We start from the raw sequence: 26,614 nt of genomic DNA on the forward strand, positions 1-26,614 counted from the left end.
GCTTCAAGCAAGAGGATTCTACATTTTTTAGTTGTGAGAAATCACTTTTGAGTCAATAGGAAAGACAATACTATTAAAAGGGGTGAGGTATTATGATGAATTGGTTTATCAAGTGCTTAAATATAGCCACCAAAAATATTCACTCATTCTCCCACAAATATCTCTCTCCCAAGCCAAAACATCAAAATCAGTGCCACCAAGTTTTCCCACTCGGCCCTACCGATTTGTCAAGCAAACAAATCCTTTGCCAAACCCTAATCTCTTGGTACCACCAAGTTTCACATTGGTGCCACCAAAAAGCATGTGACCAACTTTCTGTTAAGCAAATTTCAAGAATCGGAATTTCCGAGATTGGAATCGGCATCACCAGGATTTGGAAACTGCTCTAGGTCATCGTATCGGTACCACTGAGATTCATATATTGGTCTCATCGAGTATTCAAAAGTTCTCACATTTATTGCAACTCAGTACCATCGAGATTCATTTTGGTGTCAGCGAGTTGGGCAATAATGTTGTAACCGTTGGGTTTTTGGGGATGCCTATATATACCCCTTCACCTCCTCTCATTCGCATAGTAAGCACTCAGGACACACACCCACTTGCCAGATCCATTTTTCTGAGAGAGAGCCACCTACTCATGTGTTGAGATCAAGATATTCCAATCCAACCATTTGAAACTCGATCTCTAGCCTCACCAAGTTGCTTTCCACAAAATCAATCTCTCCTACCCATGCCAAATCTTTGAGAGAGTGATTGAGTGTTGAGAAGACTATCTTTTCAAGCACAAGAGCAAGGAATTCATTGTGCTACCGCATGTATTACGTTTTGGAGGGTGGTGCCTCCTAGATTGGTTAGGTGTCGCTTGGGAACCTCCTACTTCATGTTGTGTAGTTGAACCAAGAAGTTTGTAAGGTCAAGGAGATCGCCTACTTTGTGAAGATCTACTGTGAATGAGGCTAGTCATGTGTGGACTTAAGCCATGGTGGAATAGACAAGGCCACCTTTTCGTGGACCCCTTGTGGGTGGAGCCCTCTGTGGACTCTCGCAGCCATTACCCTTCATGAGTTGAAGTCTCCACTAACATGGACGTATGATAGAACCACCTATCGGAACCACGCCAAAAATTGACGTGTCAATCTTTGCGTTTGATCTTCCTTTCCTACCCTTGCATGTCTTTACATTCTGCAGATATACTCTTAGATATGCATGTGTAGGGTGAACTTGACTAGTCATAATTGCTAAAGCTCGCCAAAACTAAAATTGGGAAAAGGCTATTTTTTTTATTTTGTCAAGTAGTCTAATCACACCTCCCCCCCCCCCCCCCCGCTCTAGACATACTTCGGATCCTACAAGCACCACACGTGTTTCTTTATTCTGAATACTTTTATCAAGTCAACTGATTCCAGTTGTTTAACCTCACATCACCAACAATCATGACCGGGCATTAACAAAGATTATAACCCAATAGAGTATATATAAGCAACCCGACTTCATAAGTTGAAAGTGGTTTAACAATGGATGAATTTCTATTCCCAATATTTTCATCACAACCGAAGCAATGGAAAACAGACTCAACATCATGTGGATTTCTTATTCTCGAAATTTTCATCAAGCCAAAGCATTGGAGGCCGACTCAACGACAGTTGGTTTATTATTCCCAATATTTTATTACAAAGGATACAGACTTGCAAAATGATTGTGATGACGACTTGTTTATATGAAGGAAACATCCGAATTTTCAAGAAGCCGCTTCATTGAAATAAGTTGGCCAATGGAGCAAGTCGCTCCCTTAACACATTTATTATTCTTATTTCAGGAGCTTACCATGAATAAATTCAAGCAAACCTGGGGGCTAATGTCGGGGATATACCCCATGGTTTTACCCGGCCAGGAGGTGTGACCCAGACCATCACCACGCGGCTCATGGGTCACCCCGATCACCAGGTCGACCTGGACGACAAGGCCCAAGGCCCATTGTGCAAGCCAGCGATGAGGCAGCTTATGGAGAGGCCTGAAGGGCAGCTCACAGAGAAGGCCCAAGAAGAAAAGATTCCCTCCAAGGGCAGAGAGTCCCGGATTAGGATTCAAGAGAAGCTAGTCCAAGTCCTAGTACGACTCTGTGCAAGCCTACCCCCTTCAAATTATATAAGCAGGGGCAGGGCACACCAACGAGTACAAGTTAGACGATGACGAGACAAGTCATTAGAGATAAAGAGATTAGACACCCTAGAGTTTAGAGGTAGCTATTCTGCACCCTTGTAATCGAGATCTTCATCAATGAAACACAAGCATGATGTAGGCTTTTACCTCTATCGGAGGGGCCAGACCTGGGTAAACTTGCGTCTCTCAATTCCAACCAACCACTCTCAAGCCGCCATCCAGTTGCAATGGACTCACACCTAAGTTCTCTCACGAGGACATCTTCCATGACAAAACCACGACACCTAGTATATTTCAGATATAGTCCACACAAAATATTGGCTAAGGATTGCGAGAGAAGCCCCAAGGAAGGAAAGGAATAGGATTGGCCAAGATTCAAGATCTAAGGCTCTACATTTTATATTTGGTGAGAAATCACACTTGAGTCCATAGGAAATCCAATACTATAAAAAGGGGATGAGGCAACTATGATGATCTGCTTGTTCAAGTGATTAGAGTTAGCCACCAAACATACTCATGAATTTGTCTCACAGATATTCTATCCAAACCCTAAATGTCCAAAATTCGGTGCTTCCAACCTTATCCATTCAGCCCAACCGAGTTTTACATCAGACAGATCCCATGCCAAACCCTAGAGTCTTGGTACCACCAAGTTCCATTTTGGTGCAACCAAAATCAGTTCCCCCAGCTCTGTTAACCAGCTTCTTAAAATCAAAATTTCTGAGTTTTGAGAATTGGTCCATTCGAGTTGAGGAAACTGACTAGGCCAGCCAAAATCGGTACCACCGAGATTCATATATTGGTCTCACCAAAAACACGAAAGGTCCCATTGAGTTTCACTTTGGTTTCACCGAGTTGGGAAATAATGTTGTAATTGTTGGATTTTTGGAGATGCCTATATATACCCCCTCCACCACCTCTCATTCATAGAGGAAGCACTGAGAACGACCCAACACTTGCCATATCAAATTTCCTAAGAGAGAGAGAGCTACTCATGTGTTGAGATCAAGATATTCCATTCCTATCATATGAATCTTGATTTCTACCTCCCCAAGTTGCTTTCCACCCAATCAATCTCTTCTACGCAAGTCAAATCTATGAGAGAGTGATTGAGTGTTGAGGAGACTACCTTTTGGAGCACAAGAGTAAGGAGTTAAACATACTACGCATATTTTACCTTTTGGAGAGTGGTGTCTCCTAGATTGGTTAGGTGTTGCTTGGGAGCCTCCTACTTCCTGTTGTGGAGTTGAACCAAGAAGTTTCTGCGGGCAAGGATATGGCCTACTTTGTGAAGATCTACCCGGGTGAGGCTAGTCCTTCATGGACGTAAGCCGTGATGGAATCGACAATGTTGCTTCTCCATGGACCCTTCGTGGGTTGGGCCCTCCGTGGAGTCGCGCGGTTGTTACCCTCTGTGGGTTGAAGTCTCCATCAACGTGGATGTATGATAACACCACCTATCGAACCACACCAAAAATCACCGCGTCAATTTTTGTGTTTGATCATCCTAAACTCTACTCCATACTTTGCATGTGCATGTATTTACTTTCCGCTGAAATACTCGTAGACTTCCATGTGTAGGGTGTGTTTGACTTTATATAAATGCTAAAATCTACCAACAATTCAAATTGGGAAAGGTTAGGTTTTAATTTGTCAAGTAGTCTATTCACCCCCCCTCTAGACATCCCTTCTAGTGATCCCATAGTTGGGTGCCACTAATGCCCGAGGGAGACCATGATGAGCTAGGTAACCACTTTATAAAGAAGTGGTGTGCATAGACAAGTTGTGTATGTGTGTGTGTGTGTTTTCAAAAGCTGAGAGATTTAAGATCTGCTGATGGTCCCAACCTTACATGTACAACAATAATACCCCTTATGGGACGAGGCTTTGTTGATTACTTTTGTCAATACTAGCAGAGATCCCGCATACTAGTGGCAAGAGTGGTGTAGTCACTCTTGATACGGGGTCGTGCCTGAAAGCACAACCATGAGCTATTTTCACACACACTGGGCACAACGTTTCGTGCTCTCATGGATGTTATGTGCGATGTACATCATGAGGGATGGCACCAACAAGTGGACTCTTTGTTTAGTGTTGTCAAAGGAAAGGCATTGTTTGGGTGCTTACATCGGGTATGTAATATACCATGAATTCTGGATGACACGGAAGTTCCCCGAGTCTTGTGGGTAAAGTGTGCAATCTCTGTAGACTTTAAACTATTCTAATAGACGTGTCCATGGTCATGGATAGTTGGTGGTCCTGCTTAAACTGCGCCCGACTTTTTGACAAGTGTGTGTGTGTGTGTGTGTGTTTGTGTGTCTGTGTGTGTGTGTCTGTGTGTGTGTGTGTGAGGGAGAGAGAGAGAAAGAGAGACAAAGGGGATACTTGAGCTAAGTCAGATGACTTGACATGATCATTGAACATGAGATGTTCAACCCGTGCTTATATTGAAACCTATAACCTGTTAATATGGATATCTAAAACCTCATGATGCATGTTTTACAAGTTGATTGAACATGTCATTGCACTCAAAATTAGCTTTCTGCAACTTACCTACTTAGTGCTATATGATGCTTTGTTATTGCCTTGTTCCAAACATGGGTTGCTTGCGAGTACATTCAAAGTACTCATTGGCTTGCCACAAGTTATTTAATTGGCCACACATGGAAGACTAGAATTATGGTGAATATTACGTTGGTGACGAACATGCACACTAGGACGCTTACCAGTTAGAATGCATGTAGGGTTAAGGTAGATGTCATGGGTTCATGCTTTTGTTCTACATTTCCGTTGCTAGTTGTATGTAAGACTCGACCATAAAGGTCATACATTTGTGTAAGACAGTATTTATGGATGTAAGACTTTTGTTATTCAGCTTCTATGTGTTCAGGGAGCATTGGTCTCTATGATCAGTGTACACATGCATTCGATGATCACGACTTATGAGTCGGGGTCCCCACAGAGCTGGTATCAGAGCATGCTGACCATAGGAAGCCTTATCTAGCACGGACGTTAGTTAGGACAAAACCACTTTCTAAAACCATACTTATTACCTATACTTAGGAGTTTCTGTACTTCTTACCTCTTCTAGTCTACTTTCAAACTTCACTGACACCCCTCCCCTAAACCTTCTAAATGTATGTCGTACGTGAAGACCTCCTAGCATCCGGCTTTCCCCAACTCCTTGAGGATATACTAGAGAAGTGTGAGTTTTGACGATCCCTCATTTTGCTCTACCATGAGCAGTGGGTCCACGCCCCACAAAGGAGTACCAAGTTGATGTGGTCATGAAGGAAAATGACTCCCCGACAAGTTGGTTCTTTGAAGGACCACAGATGGAGACCTTGGCAATCGTAGTCGAGACAGTTGCACGGAAGGCACTCATCCACCTTCGAGACATCATCCAGAGATGGCTAATGAGCCAGCTACTCACGACCTACCTTTCATGAAGGATGATATTGGCGAGAGTTAGACGTTGATCCCGTCCAAGGAGGATGGAAGACCACTCAGGTTCCAGACCTACTTCAACCTCTCCGCCAACAGTCTGGATCACAACCTGATTAAGGAGCAAGTAAAGCTCTAGACGGAACTTCAGCACACCTGTGAGCTACTACGATAAGCCAAGACGAAGCCTGATAGGATCAAGAAAGATGGGGCCTCCAAGGGACAACCAATTGTATCTTACAGAGGAGGAGTACCCCCAACTAGAGATGCACCCACTCCGGGGACATCTCAGTGATGTCACATGAGTGTGAAGGAGAACCATGCGCTCTTCACTGACCCACTGGTGAAGCATCACCGGGATGGACCCCCTCGTTCTCCGACCACCTCGACCGAAGACTGATACGTCTCCAACGTATCTATAATTTATGATTGTTCCATGCTGTTATGTTATCATTCTTGGATGTTTTATAATCGTTTTATAGCAATTTTGTATCATTTTTTGGGATTAACCTATTGACATAGTGCCTAGTGCGAGTTTTTGTTTTTTGTTTTTTTTTCTTCACAGAAAATCCATATTAGATGAGGTCCAATTGCCATGGAAATTTACATAGATTTATTTTGGACCGGAAGGAAACTTGGGGGCCAAGAATGAGCAGGAGCCAAGGCCCATGGGGCCCACTAGACACGAGGGCACGCGAGAGGCCCCTGGCATGACCTGTTATCTAATGGGGCCCTCGGGAAGCTTCTCCACCGCCTCTGAGCTCTATAAATACCCAAATATTTAGAAACCCCTAGGGGAGTCAAAGAAAAATCGTTTCAACCGCCGCAAGTTCCACATCCACGAAATCCAATCTCGAGCCCGTTCTGGAGAGGAACACGATCACGGAGGGGTTCACCATCCTCATTGGTGCTCCTCCGATGATGCGTGAGTAGTTCATATCAGACCTACGGGTCCATAGGCACTAGCTAGATTGATTTCTCTCTCGTTTTTTTTCTCAATACAATGGTCTCGTGGAGATCCATATGATGTAACTCTTTCTTTTGTGGTGTGTTTGTTGGGATCTGATGAATTGTGAGTTTATGATCAGATCTATGAATACATATCCATGCTTGATTATTATAGACTCGTATTTGTTCTCCGATGTTTTGTTTTTTTGGCTGACTTGATATGTTATCTTGCAATGGGAAGAGTTGCTTTGTGATGGGTTCGATCTTGTGGTGCTCAATGTCAGTGACAGAAAGAGACATGACACGCATGTATCATTGCTACCAAGGATAAAATGATGGGGTCTATTCCTACATGAATATATCATGTCTACATCATGTCAGTATTCTTCAGTCATTACTCCATTCCTCAATGAACTCAATACACCACATACATGCTGGATAGCGGTCGATGTGTGGAGTAATAGAAGTAGATGCACGCATAAGTCGGTCTACTTATCTTGGACGTGATGCCTATATACATGATCATTGTCTTGAATATAATCATAATTATTATTTTTTCTATCAGTTGCCCGACAAAAATTTGTCTACCCACCGCTTGCTATTTTCTTGAGAGAAGCCACTAGTCAAACCTACGGCCCCCGGGTCTACTTCACATCATCTTTTTGCAATCTCTACTTTGCTATTTGCGTTTCTACTTTCTTTGCTCTTTTTTTTTGAGAACTATATTATCGAAAAACCGAAAAAATATCTTGTTGCCTTCTACTTGCTATCACTATTATTTTCATCTATCAATCTATCCTTACTTTACCCACGAGGGATTGACAACCCCTCTTACGAGGAACGTCAAGAATTCTGGCGCCGTTGCCGCGGAAGATCAAGTCAAGATCTATCAGGTTCCTACACACGACTCTCATCTCCTTGCAATAACATTATTTGCCATTTTTCTCTCGTTTTCCTCTCCCCCATTTCACAAAAATATTTGCCTTTTGTTTTCCTTCTTTCTATTTGCCTTTTTCTTGCTTGCTTGATTCTATTGCCTTCATGTCAACACTCGAAAACAGGAAAATAAGGAGGAAAAGTAAAGACATATGGATCCTCATCCACTTGCCAATATTTTGAAAATATATAATTATCTTGAACCAATTGCTAGTGATTTAAGTGCTCTTGATTATTCTTCTGAAGTTTTTCTTGAAAATCGTGAATCTTAATATTGTGATGAAGTGCTAAAAGAAGAAATTTATAAAGTGATTTGTGATATCTCCTTGAATAAAAAAAACGATTGCAATGATGTTGTTATAAATTATATAATGTCAATCATGCTAATAATATGCAAAAATAAAAGATTGGGGATGGCAATTTTGTCATGTCCACTACTCATTGTAATGATCATGATTGGGGTGATGCTTCTTATTGTCTTGAAAATTTACTTTATCCTCATGATGAATATGATATTGATAATAATGATTGCAATAGTATTAAAAGTGGGTTTGTAAGAGTGTCAACTTTAGGTAATAATTATCCCAACATTTTGGATTATTATTTATATCTTGAATTTTTGATAAAAGTGGGTTTAGAGAGGTCATGACTTTCGTTAATGTTAATCCCACTACCTTGGAAGATTATAAGACTTTTATGCATGTCTATCATGAAGAGAATATTTTATGTGATAGATATATTGTTGAATTTGAATATGATCCTAAATGTAATTATTATGAGAAAGGGAAATATGGTTATTGAAATATTCATGTTACTAAATTACCTCTCTTCATGTTGAGATTGCTATTGTTTCTTTCTTCTTCCGTGCATAGGTTAGATATTTATTGTCTTGATAATTTGCTTGATTATGAGATGCCTATGCATAGGAAGTATGTTAAACTTAAATGTGTTTATCCTATGCTACATGATGCCCTCTTTGTGTTTCAACTACTATGTTTCATGTGAGCATCAATAAAATCTCAAGCCTATCTTAGTGGCTATAAAGAAAGAGCTTGTTGGGAGACAACCCAACGAATAAAATTTATTTTCGCTTTTGCTTTATGTTGTTGAGTGTTTGCAAAATTATTCTACTATTATAATTGCGTTTTTTGTTTTGTTTAGTGTTTGTACCAAGCAAAGCCTTTGGGATCATGTGGGGTATTAGTTGCTTTAATCCCTTGGTAAAACAGAAACTTTTCCGTCAAGTAGAAAAATCTTAAATATCACAGGAACGTCAAAAGTGTTTTAATCTTTTACAAAATATTAATATAAAAATTACCTACGTTGTCCTAATTTTTCAGAATTTTTGGAGTTACATAAGTATAAATAAATTTCTAATCTTTAAAGACTGTTCTGTTTTTAACAGATTCTATTTTCTTTGCGTAATGTGCTTATTTTAATTATTATATGGTTTATATCGGGGGCATAAGCCATGGTAAAGTTATCATACTGTAGGTGTAGTTCAAAAATAAAATTGGAATTGGTTTTCAACAGTACCTATAGTAAATTCTGGTTTTCTTATACTAACAGATCTCACGAAATTTTGTTGAGTTTTGTGTGATTAAAGTTTCCAAGTTTTGAGTGAGATCACGATGGATGATGGAATAAGGAGTGATAAAAGCCTAATATTGGGTATTCCCCATGTCACCCCAAGGTAGTATCTAAGGAGTACCAAGCAACTAAGCTTGGGGATGCCCCCGAAGGCATCCCCTCTTTCTTCTAGAAACTATCGTTAATTTTACTTGGAGTTATATTTTTATTCGTCACACATCATGAGTTTTTCTTGGAGCGTCTTGTATCATTTGTGTCTTTGCTTTATTTTCTCGCTAAGTTTTAATAATAAACCTATACACCTGCGAGGAACGTCAGAGGCGACACACGTAGAGATGATGAGAAGGAGGAAGATCCAGAGGAGCGTGAGTACGAGACCGGGCACACCACCACTAGAGTTTGAGAATCCTTAGGGTAGGATAAGTTATGTATCCCTCATGCGAAGTCGAATCCGTGTAATGGTTCATATGAAACCATGTGCGATTGTTGTTTGTTTTATTGTTTGTGTCTTGATGCAAGTCGTGCTTTTGCCTTAGGCAACATGTAAGCGACTACATTGCCTATCTTATCTTAATATTATGTGTTTGGTCTTTCGACCTCTGTTTGATCACACTTGCACTATACCCACTCCATTAGGCGTGTTTCCCCTATTATTGATTCCCCCTCTTGTCTATGCCAGTTATTTGAATTGTCTGCTCCAAACAGGATGGTTACTGCAACCTGCAATAGCTCCTTCACCAACCCGAGCATTGATAACTCTAGCCAGCACCACGGGTTGGTGGGTCTTCTTCGGCTCGATATCATCAGGAGCAGCCACAAGGCGACATTGCCCCCCACCATCATCTCCGCCGTAGAACATGACCATATCTCAGTTTCTCCAAGTTCTTAGGGAGGGATGCCAAGCCAACTCTGTTGCTATGTAGTAGATGGCTCAGGTCCTTGTGAACAATGAGTAGCAAGGATGGAACGGTCATGGTTGCTCCACTCTATCAGAGTTCATGAGGAATTCACCCCAACCTTCACCGATAATATTTAACTTATGGATTCCGATGACTTGATCTGCACCATCGGGCACATTTTTTCTTTGGTCAACTGCAACGAGGAACATGAGAAGGTTCTCTATGCTTCTCACTGCCTCAGAGGTACCGTCATCGCTTGGTGGGATGGGTTCAAGGTCATGCAAGGCGGCGGTATGATCACCCAGGCCGATTTCAAGGAATGATTCCACATTGCACACAATCCTTCGAGGACCATGGATATCAAGAAGCAAGAATTCCGAGCGCTGAATCAAGGAAGTGGCTCTATCAAGGAGTACATGTAGAAGTTCAACCTCCTATCAAGGTATGCCTGTGAGGATGTCAGCACTGAGGCATCTAAGATAGAACGCTTCATGGAAGGACTCCAGCAAGCCATGCAGCATCAGCTTGTTCTCTGCGAATGTCAGACCTTCTTCAACATGGTGAACAAGGCCCTCGTGCTCGAAGGCAAGCGTCATGCCATGGAAGACACTCGCAAACGCAAGATGATAAACAAGGGTAGTTCCAGCAACCAGAAGCCTCATCCCTTGAAGCCATCCCCAGCAAACTAGGACTCTTGCACCTTGTCCGAGCTATCAGCCTCAGCAGTATGCCAACCCCAGGCCAACTTACAACAACCCCAATAACAACACTGCTGGCAAAGCCAACAACCTTTGGCAGATCAGATGCTTTGGATGTGGTTAGACTGGATACATCTCTAAGCAATGTCCCAACAAGAATCCAGATGCGCCGCACCCCAATGCGCCAAACCAATGTCAAGGCCGTGGAGCGCCACCCAGGAACCAAGCTCCTCACAACCAGCCCAATAATGGAAAGGGTCATGTGAACCACGTCACCACTGAGGAAGCCCAGGAAGACCCAGATATTATACCGGGTATGTTCCTTTTCAACTCAAGCGCATAAACTATTCTGTTTGATTGTGGTGCTTCGCATTCTTTTGTTACCCAAAGATTTGCACTAGAGAGTGGTTTGAAGCCTACACCCTTGGGTAGTCATTTGTTTGTACAAACATTGGGTGCAGTTTTGAGAACCAACGTGGGATGTAAAGGAGTTGGGATTAACAGCAATGGGGTAGACTTTCTAGCACATCCTATCATCTTAAAGTCGCAAGGCTTGCATGTGATCCAACGCATAGATTGGTTAACCAAGCACCGAGGCTTGTTAAACTATGTCGAGCGTATTGTTACCATGACCAATAGCTAAGGATTTGAAGTCAAGTATGTTCCCAACCCTACCTCTGCTCAAGCCCCTCGGGTCAACTTTCTGTCGAGAATTGAGTTGAATCAAGTGCTAGTGGTATGTGAATACCCAGATGTCTTTCCTGATGAGCTTCCCGGAATGCCTCCTCGTCGTGGCATTGAGTTAATCATTGAGATAATGCCTAGAGCAGGACCCATCTATAAGAAGCCCTATAGATGGGATCTGAAGAGTTGGCTGAATTGAAGAAGCAACTGGGTGAGCAGCTCAGAAAGGATTTATTCACCCTAGTGCCTCCCCTTGGGGATCACATGTTCTATTTGTGTCAAAGAGGTAAGGAACTTTCCTACTCTGTGTCGATTACCATTCTATCAATCAGGTCACAATAAAGAACAAGTACCCACTCCCCAAGATTGAAGACATGTTCGATCAGCTGAATGGTGCCAATGTATTTTCCAAGATCGACCTTAGATCTGGGTACTATGAGTTGAAGATAAGACCAGAAGACATTTCGAACACAACATTCGTAACCTGGTATGTCCTGTATATGTACACGGTCATGTCATTTGGGTAAACTAATGCCCCAGCCTACTTCTTGTACCTCATGAACAAAGTTCTCATGGAGTACTTGGACAAGTTTATCGTTGTCTTCATCGACAACATACTCATCTACTGCAAGTCTGAAGAAGAGCATGAGCAGCACTCGAGGATGGTCCTGGATAAGCTTCGAGAGCACGAGCTTTATGCCAAGTTTTGCAAGTGCGAATTCTCGCTGCATGAAGTTGGATTTTTGGGTCATGGCTTGACGGTGTAAGGATTGCTAGTGGACCCTGCCAAGATTGAAATTCTGACTGAATGGAAATCCCAAAGCAATGTGAAGGAAGCCAGAAGCTTCCTTGGACTCGTGGGGTACTACAACAAGTTCGTCAAAGGATTCTCAAGCATTGCTAGACTTGTGACTCAGCTCTAGAAGAAGGCCAAGAAGTTTGAATGGACGCCGAAGTGTGAAGAAAGCTTCCAAGAACTCTAGAGGAAAATTGACAACGACCCTAGTTTTGGCCACCCCCGATATTCACAAGGAGTTTGTGATATATTATCATGCATCGAGAATTGGGCTTGGTGGTGTTCTGATTCAAGAAGGCAGAGTCGTAGCATATCTATCTAGACAGCTATATCCCCACGAATATAACTACGCCACTCATTATCTTGAGTTGGCAGCCATGGTTCATGACTTGAAGACATGGCGAAATTAGATTATCGTAAAGCGATGTGAGATCTACATAGACCACAAGAGTTTCAAGTATATTTTTTCTCAAAGGGAATTGAACGTCAGGCAACAAATATGGTTGGAGTTGATCAAAGACTATGACCTTAGTGTTCAATATCACTCTAGAAAGGCTAACGTGGTAGCAGATGCCTTCAGCAGAAAGATGTGTTCCTTGAATGCCATGATTAAGGAACGACTATCCTCCTTGTATGAAGAGCTTGAGAACTTTGGGTTGGAGATAGTGGCACCAGGATTTCTAGCCAGCCTCGAAGCAAAATCTATCCTCATGGATGATATTAAGGAAGCTGAGAAGGGACACGAGAGCATTAAAGGCATTAAGAGGAAGATCAAGAAATGTAAGGCTCTAGGATTCTGAGTGGATAAACAAGGAGTTGTATGGTATGGGAATCGCATTTGCATACCCAACAAAATTGAGCTCAAGAATTTGATCTTGCAAGAAGCCCATGACACTATGTATTCCATCCATCTTGGAGGGACCAAGAGGTACCAAGACATCAAAGAAAGATTCTGGTGGCACTGCATAAAGAGAGAGATAGCCAGTTTTGTCGTTAAGTGTGACATATTCCAGAGAGTCAAAGCTGAGCATCAGCGAGCCGCTGGATTGTTACAACCTCTCGAAGTACCTGAATGGATGTGGGGAAAGATTGGGATGGATTACATCACTGGATTACCCAGGTCAAGCAAGGGACATGATTCCATTTGGGTCATTATCGACCACTTGATCAAGGTAGCCCACTTCATTCCCGTCAAGACCACCTACGACGGACACAAGCTAGCCAGTCTTTACATCAAGCGCATTGTGAGCCTCCACGGAGTTCCAAAGGAGATTGTGTCACACCGAGGTGCCCAGTTTACCTTGAGGTTGTTGAAGAAGTTCCAAGAAGCTATGGGAACTAAGTTATCCTTCAGCACCCCTTTTGACCCCCACACAGGCAGATAAACAGAACGAGTAAATCAGATACTCGAAGACATGCTTCGTGCTTGTGTTTTGGCGTATGGGGCCAAATGGTAAGATTGCTTACCCTTTTTCGAGTTCTCCTACAACAACAACCATTGGTCTAGCCTTCAAATGACACCATTTGCGGTATTGTATGGTCGCAAGTGTCGCACTCCCCTAAATTGGTCAGAGACCGGAGAAGGACTAGTCTTTGGACTAAAAATCCCCCGCGAAGCCAAAGAGCAAGCTCAACTCGTCAAAGAGCATCTGGAAACCGCCAAGTCAACACAGAAGAGCTACGCCGAATCACACCATCGATACGTGAACTTCTGCGTTGGAGACCATGTTTATCTATGAGTCACACCTCTCAAGGCGAACAAGCGTTTCCATGTCAAGGGAAAGCTTGCACCAAGATATACCGGGCCCTTCAAGATCGCCGCAAAGTGAGGAGAAGTTGCCTACCAGATAGAGCTACCTTCCGAGCATTCTGATGTGTGCAACGTTTTCCACATGTCACAACTCCGCAGGTATCTCCAATTTACCAACCGTCCAGACCTCTAGAAGGACATCGATCATCAAGCCATCGAACTTCAGCCAGACCTCACTTGTCGTGAGAGGCCAGTTCGCATCTTGGATGAAGCCAAGCGTTGCATCCGAAGCCACACTGTCCAGTACTTCAAGGTCCAATGGAGCAACCACACTCAAGCAGAAGCAACCTCGGAGCATGAATACTACCATAGATCTGAGTTCCCTTATCTCTTTAGTGCCTAGCTTAGGAATCTCGGGGACGAGATTCTTGTAAGGGGGTAGGTCTATCACACCGTGTGTTTGTACCACCTTGCTATGTTATGAGTCATAAACATTTGGAGCAATTAAAACTTTTTGTGTTCTTTTGGTTTTGAATTGATTGGTATTTTCTTGAGTGCCTGTTTGTGTTTTAATTGACAAAACATTATCCTCCTCTCAAAATCTTTTCCTTGATCCAAAAACTTTGACCAATGACCATACCATGTGTATATGACCTAAAACTATTTTTTACAAAATATTATATTGGCAAGAAGCATTTATTTGATTCAAAATTTCAAAACCCCCTCAATTGAGGTTTGTACTACAAGTCCTCAAATTAGGGAGGATGTTTTGGCTTAAATATTTTATTTGGATCCTATTATCAAAAGGACTTCCCAAAACTATAGAAATGTTATTTTAAAGGATATTTTTGTATTTTATTTAAATACCTTTTTCGGACGCCAGAAATGGTCCTTTAGAGGGGAAAATTATTTTCAAGTTTTACAAATATTTGAGAAAATTTAGGGAAACTCAATGGACATATATTTTCCATATATAAGAGTTTCAACACATGGTCATGTTCAAGATATTGGACAAAACCCTCCAAAACCCTTTCTGCCTATTTCAAGCACTTGAAATATCTCTCTAAGAAATATTCTCAATAAATCTAAGAAAATTCTTGCAAGTCACACTTGCCATATGTGATGATCTTGCAAAGTTTCTTCTCAATACAAATTGTTTTGATTCACCAAAATATCCCAAAACCCTCTTTGTCCAAATGAAAATTTGAGCAACTTTACATTACCAAATTTATCCATTTCCTCTCAAACTTTGTGGGCATACTCTAAGCCCCAAATAATGCCACCACACCATGTGTTGCATCAAGGGGAATAGTTATGCATGACTAGATTTGAGAAAAATAGTTTCTGTTCATTTTTCGGGTTTACCAAGTTTGCATTAGCAACTTTCTTCAAATGAGCTCAAAATTGGTGATCAAGCTTATTTATGCCCATCATTTGATTGTGTTAAGTATCATGGTGAGTAGATGACCTTAGATAGCCCAAACACATATCAAACACTTTGTGCCCAGTTCCAAAAATCAATGATTGCAACGGCAAACAAGTTCTCCTTCAGCCCTACTTTTTACCACAACACTAGCAAGCACCTCCACACCTCCAGTAAGTTTCCTGGCTACCCACTCCATGATTGAGGGGGTGAAATCCCACTTGCACCCCCATGGACAACCCATACCTCTCTTCTCTCTCTGCTCTCTCTCACTCATTGTTGTTCCTAGAGCATCCAATGCCCCCTCCCCCTATTTTATTCCTTCTGCAGTGCATGGACACAAGTGGGCACGCTAGAGCATGAAAAAGCCATGCCCATGCCGGCCAAAAAGTTGCTCTAGAGCACGTCGTCATTCTCCAGAGGGTTGACCTCACGTATTTGCCAACCTCGAGCCTCCCCCTTGCGCCGGTCGAGGTGCCTTGGCATCCACGACATGCCATCGTGTCGGAAGCCATTTGTCCCTCTCTCTCACCCCTCCCCCATGCGGACTTGACGCTGCCCCTCTCGACCAATGCATGGCCTCGCACGCGCGAGCCCCAGTTCCAAGCCGCGCCTCTTCTCTCTCTATGGCTACCTGGACGGCGCCCTAGAGCATCCCATGCACACTCTCTTCCCTCCTAATGGTCGCGTGTGCTGTCTCAGCAGAGGTCAAGCCCTCTGTCCACGGTGCACCAGTGCTGCTACTATATTAAGCTACCTTGGGCCTCCATCTTCCTTCCTTCGACCCCCTGCTTCCAATCAACCCCCTACTCCACCCTTTCCTCTCAAGGAACTCCTCATCTCAAGATCGAGCTTGGAGTCTGCTGCATCATCTTGATAGAGATCTCTTGGTATATCCCCTCTCCGACTCCGTTTCCTCCTCCTATGATCCTCTACCACCTCTCTAACACATCCCCCTACCTTTCTCGCATGGATTGTTGCAAGAAACATCGGCTTTGACCTCACCCGGAGAAGCTCTGTCGAGACCCTCTCATCGTCGGCAACCCAGGCCACCCTGGCGACCACCTCGGCCCACACCCGAACGACGACGATCCCCTGAGGTCATTCCTACCTTCAGCTTCCCTTGTTGTGGACAGAGTCAATGCGGGTGAACTTACCGCCGCTCTGGTCGGAGGTTGACGACAGCCTGCCCGTTGGCCCCACTCGTCATCCTATCTCCTCTCTCATGTCTCCTCGCTCTCTACCACTCGGCCCCGAGCGTCAGGTTTAAACCTGGCCATGCTCGCGCACCACCTGAGTTTGGGCCACTTCGGCTTTGGGCTGGCCCACCTGTGGGTCATTCTCGCCCATGCCGAGAAGAGCCTTTTTCCTTTATCTTTTCTTTTCTTTTTGCAAAATTTCTACAAGGAAAAATATTTATCCAAATCGAGTGAATCCACTTCCTAAAATCTTGCAATATTCCAAGATATTTAATGATGCCACTTGTGCCTCACTTGGAAAATAGTTTCTACACTATTTGTAGTTAAAACCCTATTTTTAATATTTGAAATCTCTGTTAAAAAGTTTTTCACCATTTTTGACAATCCAAAACGAGAAAAAAGTATTTTTTGTATTGTTAGTTTTCACCCTAGTATTTTACAAAAATGATTTGACATTTTTTGGAGTGAAATATTTTTCCTTTTTTGTCGTGGCCTTATTTGTGCCCTTGATTTTGCGATGGTAGATTACGTTGTTGACGAGGAGGTGGGACCCGAAGGATTTGAAGACCTGGAAGACTTTGTTGAGCCATGCAAGCATCCCTTTGACCATTTCTAAGAAACCCTTTTTGCACGGCATATATCACTTACTTTGTTGCATCGGATCGTGATGAATTGGTGACCACCTTGGTGGTTTGCCTCCATTACTTTCCTTGTTGATACTTGCATTGTTCATGACCCTACCTTCCTATGAGTGTTATGTGGGTCGGAAGTATTTAGGATGCTAAGTAGTTGCTATGCAAGTGGGCTGAGAATATGCACGGGGATGGAGATAAAAGTGTTTACAAAGAATTATCAAAAAACCCATCGGGGACCACTAATGCCTGAGGGAGATGGTGATAAGCTGGGTAATCACTTGATAAACAAGTGGTGTAGAGAGGCAAGTTGTGTGTGTGTGTTCTCAAAAATGGAGAGATTTAAGATCTGCCGACCGTCCCAATCTTACATGTACAACCACGATACCACTTATGGGACGGGGCTTTGTTGATTACTTTGGTCAATACTAGCAGAGTGCCCGCATTACTAGTGGTGGGAGTGGTGTGGTCACTCTCGATACGGGATCATGCCTGAAAGGACAACCATGATATGTTTTCACAGACACTGGGTACACCATTGCGTGCCCTCATGGATGATACGTGTGATGTACATCATGAGGGATGGCATCAACAAGTGGACTATTTATTTAGTGTTGTCAAAGTAAAGGCATTGTTTGGGTGCTTACCTCGGGTATGTAATATAACGTGAGTTGTGGATGACACGGAAACTCCTCGGGTCTTGTGGGTAAAGTGTGCAACCTCCGGAGAGTGTAAAACTATTCGAATAGTTGTGTCCACGGTCATGGACAACTGGTGGTTCTGCTTAAACTACACTCCACGTTTTTCACAAATCTTTGTGTGTGTGTGTGTGTGTGAAAGAGGATACTTGAACTAAGTCAGATGACTTTTCATGATGATTGAACATGAGATGTTCAACCCCTGCTTATATTGATATGTGTAACCTGTACATCTGGATATCTGAAACCTCATGATGCATGTTTTCCAAGTTGATTGAACATGTTATTGTACTCAAAATTAGCTTTCTGCAACTTACCTATTTCGTGCTATATCATGCTTTGTTATTGCCTTGTTCCAAACATGGGTTGCTTGCGAGTACATTCAAAATACTCATTGGCTTTCCAGTGGTTATTTAATTGGCCAGGCATGGAAGAGCAAGATTAGGGTGAAGATTACATTGGTGACGAACATGTGAACTAGGACACTTCCTAGTTAGAATGCCTATAAGGTTAAGGCAGATTGCATGGGTTCGCATTTTCGTTCAAGATATCTGGTGCTAGTTGTATTTGGTGTTTGTCCTTCATGGCCCTATCTATGTAAGACTTGACCATAAAGGTCATAAATTGTGTAAGACAATGTGTATGGATGTAAGACTCTTGTCATTCAGCTTTTGTGTGTTCGGTGAGCATTGATGTCTGATATCACTGTACATGTCCATTCGATGATCACGACTTATGAGTCGGGGTCCCCACAATAATCATCCTTTGGCCTTCATCAACAAAGCTTTGGGCCGAAGAACTAGAACACTGTCAGTTTATGAGAAATAATATTTGGCAATATTGCTGGTTGTGGAACACTGGAGGCCTTATCTTCTACTTAAATAATTCATCATTAAAAGATATCAAAAGAGTTTGATCCAGTTAAATAACCATAGGTTGCATACTGAATGGTAGCACAAAGCTTTGACTAAGCTTATGGGTGTCTCTTATTAGATGGTGTACAAGAAAGGTGTGGATAATTCTGGAGCAGAGTCCCTCTCTAGAAGGCCCCATTCTCACATTGAGTTGTTCTCTTTGGTATATATCCAATTAGACTGGCTGACAAAAAATTGTGGAAGGTTATGAAGCAGATCCTAAATGCCAAGAGTTGCTAAAACAATTGTTTGTTAAACCATGCACTCATCAACGCTATTACCTTCCCAATGGAGTCCTTTGATATAAATGATGTTTGTGGATTGGTAACAATCCAAGTTTGCAACACAAAATCTTTACTACTTTCCATGACAGTCATGTTGGAGGTCATTCAAATTTCTGTGTAACATACAAGAGAATTCACTCTCTCTTCATATTTTTTAGAAAAGGAAGATGACCCCCGGCCTCTGCATCTCGAAGATGCATGCAACCATTTTATTGATTATTCTCGAGGAGCTTACAAAGTAGTACAACAATATGCTTGAATCCGCCATCTTGGCAACATCTGCCGCTACTCCTATCCATATGATGAAGGGGTGCAAGCTAAACCAAATACTCAGACCTCTCACCTAAGCCTAACATAGAAAGCCGGAGGCCCCGACCGAGTCACATACCGAGCCCGGGGTACAAACCGGTTCGACGCACTCACATGTGTCGTCGCCACCATCTTCCACTGGTCCATCTTCAGATCAAATTGAGGTACCAGCCTTGGCAGGTGCCTCCGTCATCGACGCCACCATGACGTGAAACGACGACCTCCACCTATGCGATTCCATCTCCAAGCAACAGACGCAGATCCATGCTAGGATAGGGCCGCACCACCGCCGTCGCCCACCACCCGCAAGCGCCACCCAACCCCAAGGTTCCCAAAGCAGCGCCTTCAAGAAGGGAACATCACCGTGAGCGCCGCCGCCACCCAACAAAGTGAAGGCTTTCGCCCGGGAGACCTAGGGTGAGGGGAAGTGAGCAGATGAGTCCATACCGGCGCCTCCAAGGAGGGGAACGACACCCTCAGGCGTCGCTGTCGACGCGGCCAGCCATAGCCGACTAGGGATTTCGCCTGAACTAGATCCCCACCATCAGCAGCGCCTCCTGTACAGAACCGGCGACCCAAGGAAGCGCGGCTCGACCAGGCTGGCCCGCACGCCGAACAGGGGAGGAGGGGAGGCGCCAGATCGCGTGCACCGACCACCGCAGAAGCCGCCGTCGGACGCCAACGACAACCAAATCCCGCCGCCCGCGCGGCCGGGATGCCAGATCCACCGCCCGCACGGCTACTAGCCTGCCGTGCCTCGTCCAATGGAGCCTCCGCTCCAGATCCGGGGCTCCCCACGCAGAGGCAGGGCAGCCTAGGCCCCACCCCCACCATCCTTGGCGCCCCGGGCTTGCCCGACGGCTGCATCAGGCGGCGACGGGAAGGGAGGGGGAGGGGGTGAGGCCGAGGGGCGGCTAGGGTTGGGAGGAAGGGAGCGGCTATTGCGTGGTTTTTTTAAGCCATGAATGAAGTTGTTGGTTAAGAAGAGAGTTGCTTCTTGCCTCATTTGTCAATAGGCTAAGCCAGAAAGACTTGCTTATCCTGGTCTCTTGGCACCTCTTCCTGTTCCACCAAGGGCCCGGCATACAGTTACAATGGATTTCATTTTGGTGCTTCCTCTCTCTGGTTAGTATGGTTGTATATTGGTCGCCATTGATAAGTTTACTAAGTATGGTCATTTCTTTCCCTTGAAGCATCCATTTACAGCTCACAGGGTGGCTGATATCTTTCTGGATAACATCTACAAACTCCACAACATGCCCAAGTTTGTTGTCTCTCACAGAGATTCTATATTTACAAGTTCATTTTGGTAGACATTTATCTCCATAACTAGTTGTCAGTTGAAGATGAGTTCTGCTTATCATCCATAGAGTGATGGGCAAACTTCGCAAGTGAACCAATAGATTGAGTGTTACTTGTGTCGTTTCATTAGTGCACATCCCAAGAAATGGAAAAAATGGTTATATTTTTGCGAGCTCTGGTATAATACTAACTGGCACTCTTCCCTCAACAAATCTCACTTTGAAGTTCATTATGGCCATAGTCCTTGTTACTTTGGAATTTCAGCATCCGAACAATGGTTGGATGCAAGAGCTGTCATAACTGAATCTATTCGACAACATCTTTTACAAACTCACAACTGTATGAAAGTTCAGGCTCACAAAAAGAGAACTGAATGCGAGTTCCAAATCAATGATCTGGTCTTCCTGAAGTTACAACCATATGTTAAATCTTCAGTAGTTCATTGAGCTCACCACAAGCTGGCCTTCAGATTCTATGGACCTTATCGGATTGTTTACAAGATTGATTATGTGGCCTACCGCTTGGCTTTGCCCGATTCCAGCAAGATTCATCCCGTTTTTCGTGTTTATCGTCTAAAGCAATTTGTTGCTCCCTCTCATCAGGTATCCGTTGAACTGTCTGATGTTGATGCTTTTCAGGCTGTTCGTGTTCAAGTTCTCCAGAAACGCATGCGTCAGGAAGGACGAAGGAATATAGCCCAGATGGTCGTTGAATGGAGCTCTCGTGGTGTTGATGGTGCGACTTTGGAGGACCTTGAGTCATTTAAGCAAAAGTTTGAATGGGCACCAGCCTGGGGACAAGTCATTTCTCAAGTACAGGGTGGGGGGGGGGGTCAGCGACCATGTTTCCCTTGACATGATGGCGGGAAGCAAAGAAAAGGATGACGCGGGCCAAAAGCAAGAGCGAAGTCCAAGACCAATTCAGGCCAAGAAAAGCCCACGATGTCTCGATTGTCGGAACCGAGGCCGTCGGAGTGCTCTCTCTCTCACTCTGATCGCAAAGGGCAGGAGGTAGACGATGACAGGAGGTTTTGTGCTGCGCAAGAACTGCAGCGTTTTCCACTTCTATTTCTCTTATTTGTATGCAAATTACATGAAGAGATCAACCACTCTCCCGAGCCCAACGGTCGTGCCATCCGACGATGCTCGTTATGCGGATGAATTGCGCGCCACAAGCTGCACCAACATGCCATCCCATGCTCAGTAAACGGCCGCGTGAAGCTAGCTAAATCCTAACTGAAACTCTAACAGAAAACTGAACTAACCTGAACTACCGGGCCTTCATAGCCGTTTATTCTGCTAACAAGGAAACAACTAATCCTAGCTACTAGGCCGGGCGAGGGTATTACATCTTCAACAATTCACCCCATAACCCCGATGCCCGGTGCTCACCATGGCGATGCCAACCTTCTGTCACATTTCGATGAACTTGATTCGTCCCAGCGCCTTGGTGAGGAAATCGACAAGCTGTCCATCAGTGCCGATGTGGCCGACTTCCACCTTGCCGTCTTCGATGCACTCATGAATAAAATGGTAGCGAATGTCGATATCCTTACTTCTGTCGTGGTGCACCGGGTTCTTGCTTAGAGCAATCACCGACTTGTTGTCGACACGCAGCTTCGCCTTCGTTGGTGAGTCGCCAGTGAGCTCGCCGAGGAGCCTGCACAACCACACGCCCTGGCAGGCTGCTGTTGGCGCCGCTATATACTCGGCCTCGCAAGACAAGATAGCAACGACCTTGTGTTTATGTGAAGTCCATGTGATCGGGCTGGAATTGAGGAAGAAACCAACTCCAATTGTGCTTCGCCGATCATCAACGTCCCCGACATGATCGTTGTCGCTGTGGCCGATCACTGTCGGTGATGTTGTGCCTTCATGCTTGTAACAGCAGCCGTGGTTCAGAGTGCTACTCACGTAGCGCAGAATCTGCTTGACGGCAGCCCAGTGAGCAGCCGCCGGAGCCTCCAGGTATCTGCTCACCATCCCTACTGAGAAGGAGCTGTCTGGCCTTGTGTTGCAGAGGTACCGAAGGCTCCCGATGATGCTTTTGTATCGTGTGTTGTCCATGAGCTCGCCGGCGCCTATCTTGCCTAGCTTGAGCCGACTCTGCATAGGTGTGTCCGAGGGATTGCACGCCCTCATCCCAGCCACATCGATAATCTTCCTGGCGTAGGCGTTCTGATAGAGCGTGATCTCTCCATCCTTCTGACGCACCTCGATCACAAGATAGTAACTTAGGAGACCAAGGTCGCTCATGTCGAACACCCTCTGCATCTGCTCCTTGAATGCAACGATATCGTCGATGCTGGTGCCGGTGATGATCAAATCATCCACGTATATGCCAACGAGCAGTGTTCCTTCGGCGGTGCTTCTTTTGTACACCGCATGCTCGAGAGGACTACGCTCGAATCCAAGAGACGAGAGGGAGGCGTCGAGCTTAGCATACCATGCTCGCGGCGCCTTCTTTAGGCCATACAGTGCCTTGCGGAGCCGCAATACTTTGCCTTCCTCGCCGGTGATGACGAAACCAGGGGCGATGAACACAGGCCTCCTTGATCAAATCGCCGTTCAAGAACGCGGACTTGACGTCCATATGATGGACTGCTACCCTTTGTGCGCCGCCAGTGCCAGTAGCAGACGAACTGTTTCAATGCGGGCTACCGGCGCGAACACTTCGTCGTAGTCCACGCCCTGGCGCTGTGCGTAGCCCTTCGCCACCAAGCGCGCCTTGTTCTTCAAAATCTTGCCAGAGGGGTCTCTTTTTACTTTAAAGACCCATTACAGCCCTATGGCACGGTGGCCGGCCGGGAGCGTGGTGAGCTCCCACATGCCATTGCCGCGAATTGCGGCTAGCTCGACATCCATGGCACTTCTCCAGCACGCCTCGTCCAGAGCCTCGTTGATGCTGTCAGGTTCATCCGCAGCAACAAGGCATAGACCAACGTGCTCTTCTCTTGCCACTGCATCCACTTCTACAAGGACGTGCTTCATCTTGCATTAGTGGGGCGGCGTGTGGTCGAGGTCGTGCCGCTCCCAGTCATCACTAGGCAGCGTCACCCATCCGTCCTCTTTGGAGACTCGGGTGCGTGGTGATGACGACGACGCGATGGGGAAGCCCGCCAGCATAGACGATGGGGAAGGCGTTCCGTCTGTGGTCGACGAGGGAGGCTGCACGTCGACGATCTCCTCGTCACCATAGACGACCATGAAGTGTTCGTCCGTTGGGAGTGCCGCAGCTCCTAGGACTAGCGTCCAGTCCCACTTCCTCCGTTCTTCAAATACAACGTCGCGTGTGACGTGCATCTTGTTCGTAGGTGGATCGAACAATCTGTACGCCTTGGCTCCCTCCGCGTACCGAAGGAAAATCATGTGCGTCGAGCGGTCGGCCAGTTTGTCGATGCTGGGGCCGACGCGCGTGACATGAGCTACGGACCCGAAGGTGCGGAGATGGAGGACTGCCGGCTTCTTCTTATGCCAGGCTTCGTATGGCGTCTGTCCGTCGACGTTGCGCGTGGGGGAACGGTTGAGCAGGTAAACTGCGGTCTTGACAGCGTCGCCCCAGAACGTGGCAGGCACGGCCATGCTCTTAAGTAGACATCGTGCCATCTCCACCACGGTCTGGTTTCACCGTTCGACCACGCCGTTTTGCTGAGGCGTGTCCGGCGCAGTGGTGCAGTGCTTGATTCCTCCGTCTTTGCAGTACATGCGGAATTCGGTGGAGTTGAACTCGCCGCCCCGATCGGATCGAAACGCCATGAGCCGACGTCCAGACTCTGCTTCGGAGAGAGCCCTGATCTTCTTGAAGCGTTGAAAAGCTTCATCCTTGGATGTGATCACCTCTAACCACATGTAGCGTGAGTGGTCGTCAACGACCAACAAGAAGTAGATATTTTCTCCGGTTGTCGCTAGTTTGATTGGGCCGCAGAGATCCATGTGGACGAGCTCATGCACACGCTCCGCGCGGTACGCTGAGGCCTGCGGGAACGGGAGTCGGTGCTGCTTCCCTAGCGCACACTCACTACAGTACTAGTCCACGCGATGGACGAGGGGTACGCCATTTGCCATCTCCAGACGTGCAAGGTCGCGTAGCACCCTAAAGTTCAGATGGTCGTAGCGTGAGTGCCACAGTCAGGCCTTGTCGTCGCCGCTCACCAACAGGCACACCGGCTTGGTCAGCGACAAACACAGGATGTAGAGACGCCCAGCGTTGCGCTCCACACAGGAGAGCAGACGCCCGTCGGGGTTGCGGAGACGAAGAACCCCAGTGTGGATCGTCGTCTCGCAGCCAAGTTCATCCATCTGACCAATGCTCGAGATGTTGTTGTAGAGTCGTGGTATGTAGTATACCTCAGAGAGCGTGAGGTGTTCACCACTGCGGCACTCGAATAGGATCGTCCCTCTTTCCTCAATCTGCACGCGGGATCCATCGCCGAGCTTCACAGTTCCCCATGCTCCCACGTCGAGCTCGAAGAAGATCTCGCGGCGGCTGGACATGTCGTTGCTAGCCCCGGTGTCCAGGTACCAGGTGGTGTCGCAGATGCTATCCTCCTGTGAAGCGTGTGCCTGGGAGCATTCCTTGTTCAGAAGAACACGCTCAACTGCGCGCTCGGTGGTGACGGTGAGGGTGGTGAACCTGGCCAAGAGAAGAGTTGCCTCATTGTCCTGATCGTGTGCCACCGCAAGGTTCGCCTTATCTTGTGCTCACGACATGGCTCGCACTAATTCGAGTAGTGCCCAAGCTTATTGCACATGTAGCACTTCACTTGTGACATGTCGCGTTCCCTGTTTGGGGTGCCATCGCGGCCGGCGTTTCCTCCACCTTGGCCGCCGTTGCGGCGGTTCTGTGGTTTGCCACGACGACGATTCGATCCGCTGCCTTGCCTTCCTTGTTCGTCGGACCCGCCTGGTCCGCCAGGGCCTCCATGAGCGCCGCTCTGGCCTTGTGTGCGCTGGTCCTTGCGTGCATTCCATTGCGCCTCCGTCAGCAGCAGTTGGGCCCCGGCGCCTCCACCTTGGTCATTAGTGAGCTAGAACTCCTCTGCGGAGCGCAGGTGTCCGACGAGTTCCTCAACAGAAAGTGTGTTGAGGTCGAGCATCGTCTCAATGGCGAGGGCGATCTGCATGTACCAAGAGGGGACAACACGGAGGAACTTCTGAACCACTCTCACCTCGTCCATGGCGTTACCAAGGAATCGTAGATGGTTGACGAGGGAGGTGATCCGCATGCCAAACGCGTCGAGCGTCTCGCTGTCGCGGAACGAAATTGTCTCGAACTCGGAGCGCAGATGTTGTGTCGTGGCCTCTCGCACGCACACGACGCCCATGCGCATGGTCTTGATTGTTTCCCACGCCTCCCTTGCCGTCTTCTTCACCACGATCGCACCCACCATCTCCGGCGGGATGGATCGCAGGATAGCCGCCAGCGCCGCCTTGTCGTTGGGGACTCTCGACGGGTTCCCCACCACCGCGTCCCACATCATGTTGGCCTCCATGTTGATCTGCATCAGCATGGACCACTTGAAGTAGTACGTCGGGGTGAGCATTGGCCACACCGTGGAGCCAGTCGGAACGAGGCGCTGATGGACCGTGCGTTCGTGCACGACGATCTCCTTCCTGCGCCTGCGTGTGCGGCTCCGATCCCGTGTCGGAGTTAGGGATCGCGAGACCCCGTCGCCTGCGTCGTTCATCCTTCATGCACGACCCGTCGTTGCAGCGTCGCTGGTCGTAGGTGTGCCGTTGGGGGAGGTCGAGCCGGCTATGGTTGCTAAGAAACGTCGCGGCTCTGATGCCAATTGTGGCAACCGAGGCCGTCGGAGTACTCTCTCTCTCACTCTGATCGCAAAGGGAAGGAGGTAGACGATGATAGGAGGTTTTGTGCTGTGCAAGAACTGTAGTGTTCTCCACTTCTATTTCTCTTATTTGTATGCAAATTACATGAAGAGATCAACC

The sequence above is a fragment of the Hordeum vulgare genome, chromosome 2H, assembly GCF_904849725.1.
Source record: "Hordeum vulgare subsp. vulgare chromosome 2H, MorexV3_pseudomolecules_assembly, whole genome shotgun sequence".
Taxonomy (NCBI): Eukaryota; Viridiplantae; Streptophyta; class Magnoliopsida; order Poales; family Poaceae; genus Hordeum; species Hordeum vulgare.